Consider the following 8,285-nt stretch of genomic DNA (forward strand, 5'->3'; position numbering starts at 1 on the left):
TGGTAGTGCACCACTGTGTCCCTACTGTCCCAAAGGCAAAGATAACAGGGGAACTTGGTAAAACCGCCTTGGAGACCCATCAGGAATGCCACCATTTTGAAGCCTCCGATGACCTCCCAGCTGTACTCATCATACTTCAAGGCGTCTAGCAAGGTCTTGATGCTGTTGTATTCCTCTTTGAGGTGCGCCGAGTGAGCCAGGGGAAGAGACGGGTACTTGGCGAGCGCTTCCACTAGGATATGCTAGACTTCGAACGCCGCTACCAAGGAGCGTATAATGAGAACATGATGGGAGACTATATTTGGTTGCCAATTTGTGAAAGTCATTTACAGTATAATCATAAATCTCGAAAAACTACTCACGATTAAATATTTTGTGGCCACTTTTGTATAAGTTTAGTATGAATACATGTTCATTTTGATTCATACGTTGCTTTTTTCTGACTTTATGTAAATGAAAATTCGCCCATTTTCCCACTGGCAATAGGTAAATTTCAAAATATCAGTGTCCTGGTCACAAAAGCAAAGTTTGAAGGGAATAATAGCCATTTTCTATACTTTTTAGGCATAAGAAATTAAGGAAATAACACTTACTACCCAGGAACAAGATCCCCTCACATATCATCAAACGCTGCACCATTCATCCCAGTAGGACGGAAACCAAGAGAGGATGGGGTGAGTGTAGAGACAATTGTTCAGCAGCTTCTTAAAGTAAATAATTTGGTAGCATAAATAATTTCAGCAGAATTTCCAATACTGCCAAATAAGCAAGTGTGTTTGTTTATTTATCCAGTAGATTTGTAGGTGGAAGCAGGGAGATGGTCCATGGAAAATTGCCCCCTGCACCAAAAAAAGTTGAGAACCACTGATATAAAGTGATAAAAAGGTTGATTCAAGGTCACCAGATAGTTCTAGGGCTTTACTTTAATATATGTGATGCAGTGGGTTCCTACCATGACCATGTGTGGTTTCCACTTCTCGTATTATGTCTATGTGCTTCCGTGTAGAAGAGCTGCGTTCTTGCGAAAAAACGCAACTGAGAAGTGCCACGTCACAAAATGCAACTCTGAGACTCTGCTCAAAACCACATGATTTCAGAGAAGCCATTCCATCGCTGAACACCCCAGTTTTTCCATCATGTCCATCCATCACAGCTACTAAATACCTAATTTCACGTGAAGTAGCAAAGTACAGTAGAGAAAAAAAGGACTTCAAACCAGGCTCTAGGTTGGAATCCTGGGTTGTGCAAAGCTATTCTACCATTTAGTCATTGGTGCAAATCTGGATAAACATAGATAGGGGCAGGAGGCTTGTCAATATTTTAGTGCCATTTATGTCCAATTTGAAAAAAAAATAAATGTTTTAAGTCATATTTGGAAAAAATGTATTTGTTATATGTTCATGTCACTTTATTAAATGAACTGTGTATATTGCTTTGAATAAGAGTGTCTGTTAAATGACAATAATGCAATATAATGTAACAAAAAAAGAACATTTTCTACACCAGGCCTGGTACAGCACTCTCCATCCAATTCAATGTTGATAAACCTTATCAAATATCAACTCACTGGTTTATCAAAAAACATGGCATAGCATTCTTGTAGTGCATATTCTATAAAAGGCTGTATATGAGTATCATGTGCAAAGTATTGACAACAGTGGGATGGCTTGTAACCCAGTGACTGCCATTTGAATTCAAAGGTGAATCATTGCTGTTGGGCCCTGTAATACCCAATTGCTTCAGTAAATGTCCAGCTGTATAAGTGGATGACATGTGAAAATCAAAAGCCTTGGAAGTTACTGTGAATATTAGCATGTGCAAAGTAAATATTATTTAATGTACTGTACTGATTAGTTTGCTTTTTGATCCATCCATTAGATTTATTTCCTCTGTGTTATGATTGAAGTAACAGTGTACTCTAGAGAAAACATTCAGAACAACTGTAATACATCATGTAAGCAGGGAAAACCTTTACCAAGAACACATGTTTGGCAGCTATCAGCTGTGATGTGCTGTCTCCATTTGATAACAAAAGCAATCTACATTGCAGTTATTGTTGATTGATAAGGACTTCCATTGATCTTTTTTTTCTTTCTCATGAAGGACAGAAGCCATGACTGGCAGTGCATGTTCTGAGGAAACTCAAAACGTCTTATTACACAGCCCTCACGTGAAGTGCCAGTCTGTGCACTGCATTTATCTGAACTCTTGAGTGTTATGGCTAAGAAGGGCAGTGGCTGTTTGTGGTTGAGGCATGGTATGTCCCATGGACAGAGGTTACAGTCAGGACAAGCCTAACCACTTGAGCATGTCCAGGACTGCTTTAATGTCATTGTAGAGCTTCTGCATTTGCTAAGGAAGTGTTTCAAACAGCCTCTAAATTGTAATGCTCACAACAGAGGCAAGAACCGGAACAGAGTGTTAAAATGTTGGAGGAGGAACTGACACCTCCTGATACGTTTCTTCATGAATCATCCTATATATCTGTTTATCAGAATATCACCAAATTTGTGATCATCCCTTGACCCCATTGCTATCCATTTTCCAGATTCCAATCACAAACACTTGCCTCCAAGCAGGGTATTCTCACAAACGAACACCAGCCTCCTAAGTGAAGTTCAAGAGTTTAACTTTTCTTCCTGTGACAAGCTATTCATGAGTATGACAATAGAAGTATGGTGCCACCTTGTGTTAGCAGAAGAGGATGCTTCCTTTTGATTATATTACTGAGATAAAACAGCTAAAATTACCTGCTTTTCTTCATTTTGGTGTATTTGCATATATAAACTATATAGTTATGTCAACTATTATTATGCAAAAAATGTTTAACAGGTATGAAATAGAATACCTTATAACCCTAACAGTAAGCTGATGTTATAGTTCTCACACAGAATTGTAGATAAAAACTGCAGGATGTCTTATGCATAGTTAATTATGATAATAAAAAGTGATTTATCATCACTGTCACTGTAGGACTCATCTCAAAGAAATAAGTCTATTTATCTTTTGTGACCAAATTGTAGAATGATCACCAGGACCCCTGGAAATGGGCAGGTGTACAACTAAAGAAACAGGTAACACTTACCCTGGCAAAATGGAGAGGATAGCCTTAATCTGAGGAAAGAGACAGAGTTAAACATACAGACAGGCCCAAGCAATTAGACACATAAAGTCTTTTTAAGATAAACATTTTAAAACATTCTGCTATTCAGTTTTCTGTGATGAAAATGCAAAGTTTGGAAAGGATTTCTCTGAAAAGATCCACTGTTCTTTTCTTTGGAGTCATTTCTCTGTTTTTTCTTGGTGGAAATTTGTGTCAATCACACCAAGTGTTTAGGCACCTATAATATAGGAGAATTCTGGATAGTCAGAAATCTTTCATCCCTGTTTATATATGAGTTTACGATAAAACTCAGCTAGACAGTAGATATGTAATTATTTAAATGCCTGCATGCAACCCCAATACAGTATGGCTTCAAACTCTTCATATTTTTATTGATATGTAAATATTAGCACAAATTTCATAAGAATTTGTGACTATACAGTTTTTCGGTAGATCTCGACAGGGAGTCCATTCCACCACTGAGGGACCTGTATAAACAGGGATAATGTCTGAGAGTGACCCCATCGGGTTGGGACAGTCAGTTGCCCTGTGGATGCAGAGCACAGTGATTTTGAGGGAACACAGGGTTTGAAGAGGGGTTGTAGGTATATAACTCCTCTTATCCCACAGATATTTGGCAGACAGCATCCGACATCTTCTTTGGAGGTGACTGGGAGGCAACTATCAAATATAAGCAGGGGACAATGTTACTTTTAAGACAACCACAGATGACTGTGCAAATTTCAACCCCATAGACATCATCCAGTTAGCTTGAGGATCATCCACTCTTTTACGATCTGGACAAAAACAAAGACAAACACTGGCCCTTAGGTGCAAGACAATAATACAGTAGAGAAGAGGTAAATCCATTTAAGTGCCACTTTTGAGTATTTGTTATCCACAATATACTCGAGGTACATTATGGGTATTTTTAGAAAACCAATATGTAAAACTTTCCTCTGTAATGGAGATCCATTGTGGGATCTCTTGCAAACAGTTGTCATTGTTATATTTATTTTTTCATTTTTGCTTTCTAATTTTTCACCCAGCAATTGTGATCGGCAGTTGTGCATTAAGCTTACCTCAATACAATAAAATCTGCATGCACATGGGAGTGCAAAGTGGGTTGAATGCAAACCTCTGATACACACACGCGAATTTTCAGAACACAATTTGCAGGATCTCAGCAGTCTGGAAGCATGTGTCAGTCCCTCAAAGGATGTTTTTGAAATGGAGAAACCTACAATGGCATGGCAGAGGGGGTCGACACAATGGTTTGAGATGTTGGACTACATCATTTCATCCACTGCCGGTTGATGCCCCTCAGATGTCCCATTCCTTGGAAAATAAGCACACTACACAGTGCTATTCAGCCTCACAGTCACCTCTGCTCAGTCAGGAGAGCAAGGACACAGGTGCAGCACAGACCCGTGATGCCCTCTACAGGCACAACTTGTTAAAGTTCCTTGTCAAGAAGTGAAAGCAAATTCAAGTAGCTCTGCTGGTATTCCCAGAACTACTTACCAATCAGGCTATTACATCCAGTCCTCAGAGTGCTACTGGGTATTCTGATAATCCAGTATTCTGATTTTCTCTCCTGGATGTAGCAACATGTTAACAATATTATGAAGCTTTGATTTCTTACAGACCTCATCATTTCTAAGACAAAGTTAAACGAGCCTGAGACAAACACAGCTGGGTGTGTACATAGCTGTGGTATGATGGCAAACATAACTATGGTATAATCAAAACTGTCTTATGATAATGGATGAAATATATTTTTAACTGTACTGTGGATTCATGAGAAGCATTTGCAAGCTCAGTTTTGGCATGAATCAAATTGCTTTTAACTCAAAGCAAATGAATAACATCTACTTTATAAAACAGCATTGGGTTACTTACACCTTCTGTTTTCAGACAGTAATAGAGCTGGAGTTATTTTTAATCACATCATTTCAATGGTTCATTTTGGTTGAAACATCATGAATATAGAGATATTTAACATAATTGATGTTTTATAATGAGACACAGTTGAGATACAGCTGACATTTAAGGATTGCACATCAACCTAATGTATAGTTTGATTTTTTAAGAACAAAGTAATTTTGTGGTATTTTATTTTTAAAACATAAAAGACTACACTTAGCCACCTTCTGGATGTGCCGATTATATTGTACTGCATATCCTGAGGCATTTTACTTCACAAATTGATTGCACGTACTAATTACTTAAGGTGGTTAACACTGGGGCCTACTTTGTGGGTGCAGAAAGACAGCACACACAGATGGCTAGCACAATATCTATATCTTGGGCCATGGCAGACCACTTAAAATGACACATACAATGTCAGGTGGGTGTGACAGGGCAGCCATTGGTTTTGGGGTGCAGATTGACACTACTGCAGATTGACTTTGTATTTAAATTTTGTTAAAAATTAATTAGGTAAATGGGCCTCACAGAAACAAGTTTAAGCAAAACTGACCAAAGCTGAATGTGGGAACAAGCTTTATCTCCAATGAATAGTCACTTGGAAATGATATCATATATTTATGGCAAACCTTGAAATCCAGACAACTTACTAACCAGATGATTAGTGGTTCAGACCACTAATCAGCGAATTAGTTAAGTGGTCCAAGATCCTTCTGTTCAGTTCTTTCCTTGTGCTGTGACCTCTGAATCGGACATTTTTAACATGTGTCATTCACAGCAGCTTTCACACAATGGTCCTGTTTTGATACAGAAGCGTATGCAATATATTCAGTGTGTCATTAGATAAAAAACTAAAATAACATTTTGGTTATTGCTTTTAGTCATAAAACATACAATGGAACCTTTTGCATTTGCTAGCTAGATTTTGAGCGTGTTTTTGAATGTGTTGTATATTATCACAACAGGAATAGGTACAAACAAGGGATGCAGTAAGGGAGGTGCATCACTCTAAGAAAGCTGATACACTGAAATGCTCAAAATATATGATGGGCCCCTCAGCTTTATGTTATGTGTAAGCTGAACTGAGGATCAAAAGAGGATGATTTGCGGCTGCAAAACATGTTGTTTGCTAGCAGAACATGAAGGCAGAGATATGGCACAGCTGACACAAGTGAACCATTAGAAAGTTGATTGGACTAATTGATTGGCTAGCTAATCCATGTGGATTGTACAGAAAACACATACTATAAATATAATACATACAAAACTTAAGTGGAACGGAGGTAATATTGTGTCAGCAAAATATAGCCTTAGGACATTGCAGCCTCAATGTAGACATAGTAGCATTTTGCTTAAATGACAACACACCACCACAAAGTGTGTTCCTTGACATGAGGAAAAGACATAATAAACAATGACAACAAAAACTGCAGCCTGTTCTCAGTATAATAAAAACATAAAGAAAGAGATAAATCCAGAAATTGGCAACACGGGGACCCATCTGACGCTGAACAGCCTAATCAAACTGCACTTGGGGGTGGGCAGTGCTCCAGCCCAGGCGGTGGGGTAATGTGGCAGTCTGGGCCCATCCTGTTGTGTTTACTGCCCTCTCTGCGAGTCAACCATCTGGAACGGCATTTAAAAATAGCCCTAAAGGTGGCATCTCTATTAGCCAAGCAAGCTTGCAGAGGGGCAAGGCTCGGGTCCCTGGCTGGCTCTTGTGTTCAGCAGACTGTCCAGGCTGCCAGGCATCCACTACCAAGACTGGGCTGCTCTCTGCATGGCCGACAGCAGAGTTCATGAATGTCGAAGGCATTAGTGTGGTTTAACCTCTAGGGAAGGAAAAGCTTATCACAATAACAAGGTGTCCAGGGGTTTTCACAAGGGCAAATGCCATGTTCTCCTACTGCTGAGAAATGCTGTGGTATTAGATAATAAACCATCCTAATCACAGACAAGCTAGTTCAGTGTTATTGTGTTCTAGAGTGACTGCATCCGATCTAACTATTATGAAGACCACAGACAGGGTACCTATCCTCTCTCACCATTGTGATAACATAAAGGTGATTATGACACTGTCTGGAAATGGTGTGGTGCCAAATTGACAGAGACATAAATAATAGTCAAAAAATATCATTGGTCATTCCATGAGGGACTGCTTTTCTTTTCAGGGCTGTAGCAGGTGGTGACAACATACGTTTTCAGGTCATATGTAAGAGTTCATCTACCAGGAACCCCTGCCCCCAGAACCCAACAAAGAAAGCAAAAGGGCACAACTGCAATAGGAAGCATACAAGTAGAGTTTATGGAAGACATCTTCCCTTATAGTGAAGAAGTCCTATGGCATGCAACATAAAACCTGGATATAAGAAAGTAAATGGTGACAAGAGTTACCTGTGTATTGACTGGGATCTGCCTGCACCTTTGTTGCCATTCCTGTCAAGTGGCATCTATGAGTGAGGTCCATCCCCAAAGCATTCACATCACACCTCAGAGAATGGAAGCAAGGACATTTTCAGGTTACATTGTCCTTACATTTGTGTACATTCATTCTTAGAATTCCACATTTATACCTGGAGAGAAACTGACAGGCTGCAGGTAAAATCTGTTTCCAGGGAAGTCACACACCACAAGACAATACAACTTCTACATCAATTCAAGTTGGATGAGAAATGTTGCCAAAGTGTGTGCTTCTTTTCAACAACAGTCAAAGGCTAGATGTGCTAGGCCCACTTTTTGTGGTATCATAAATTCAGCTGTGTATGTTCCTTTGTTGGTCATATGTGAAAAGAGAAATCTCACAGTACAAAATAGAAACAGGACCTTTGATGAAAAAAAAAAAACATATAAAAACACATAACACTCCATATGCTCTCCTCTCACTCTGATTCGCTGTGTCACACTCCACTTCACACAGGTTAGAGCCTAATAGATGTGTCACCATGAATCTATCATGACTCCACACAGACCAAAGGAAATAAATATATGTAAAAGCTCTTTTTTTATATATATACATGGAGCTTACTTCATGATTCTTCAAAAGTTCATAAAGTCTAATTTGACCGGACCTGCATGGGAGAGAAAACTAATTTTGGAAGGTTTAAAGTATAAAATCCTAATTCCGCAGGGCAGACGTGGACAGGATTAAGCCTACCACAGAGGCAGAGTGTAGGGAAGGGTGGTTTCTTGGTTTCATTGTACATGCATTCATGTCTTTTCATGCATTCAAGTTATTAGACTTGTTCATAAGCAT

Source organism: Megalops cyprinoides, chromosome 8, assembly GCF_013368585.1.
Source record: "Megalops cyprinoides isolate fMegCyp1 chromosome 8, fMegCyp1.pri, whole genome shotgun sequence".
Lineage (NCBI taxonomy): Eukaryota > Metazoa > Chordata > Actinopteri > Elopiformes > Megalopidae > Megalops > Megalops cyprinoides.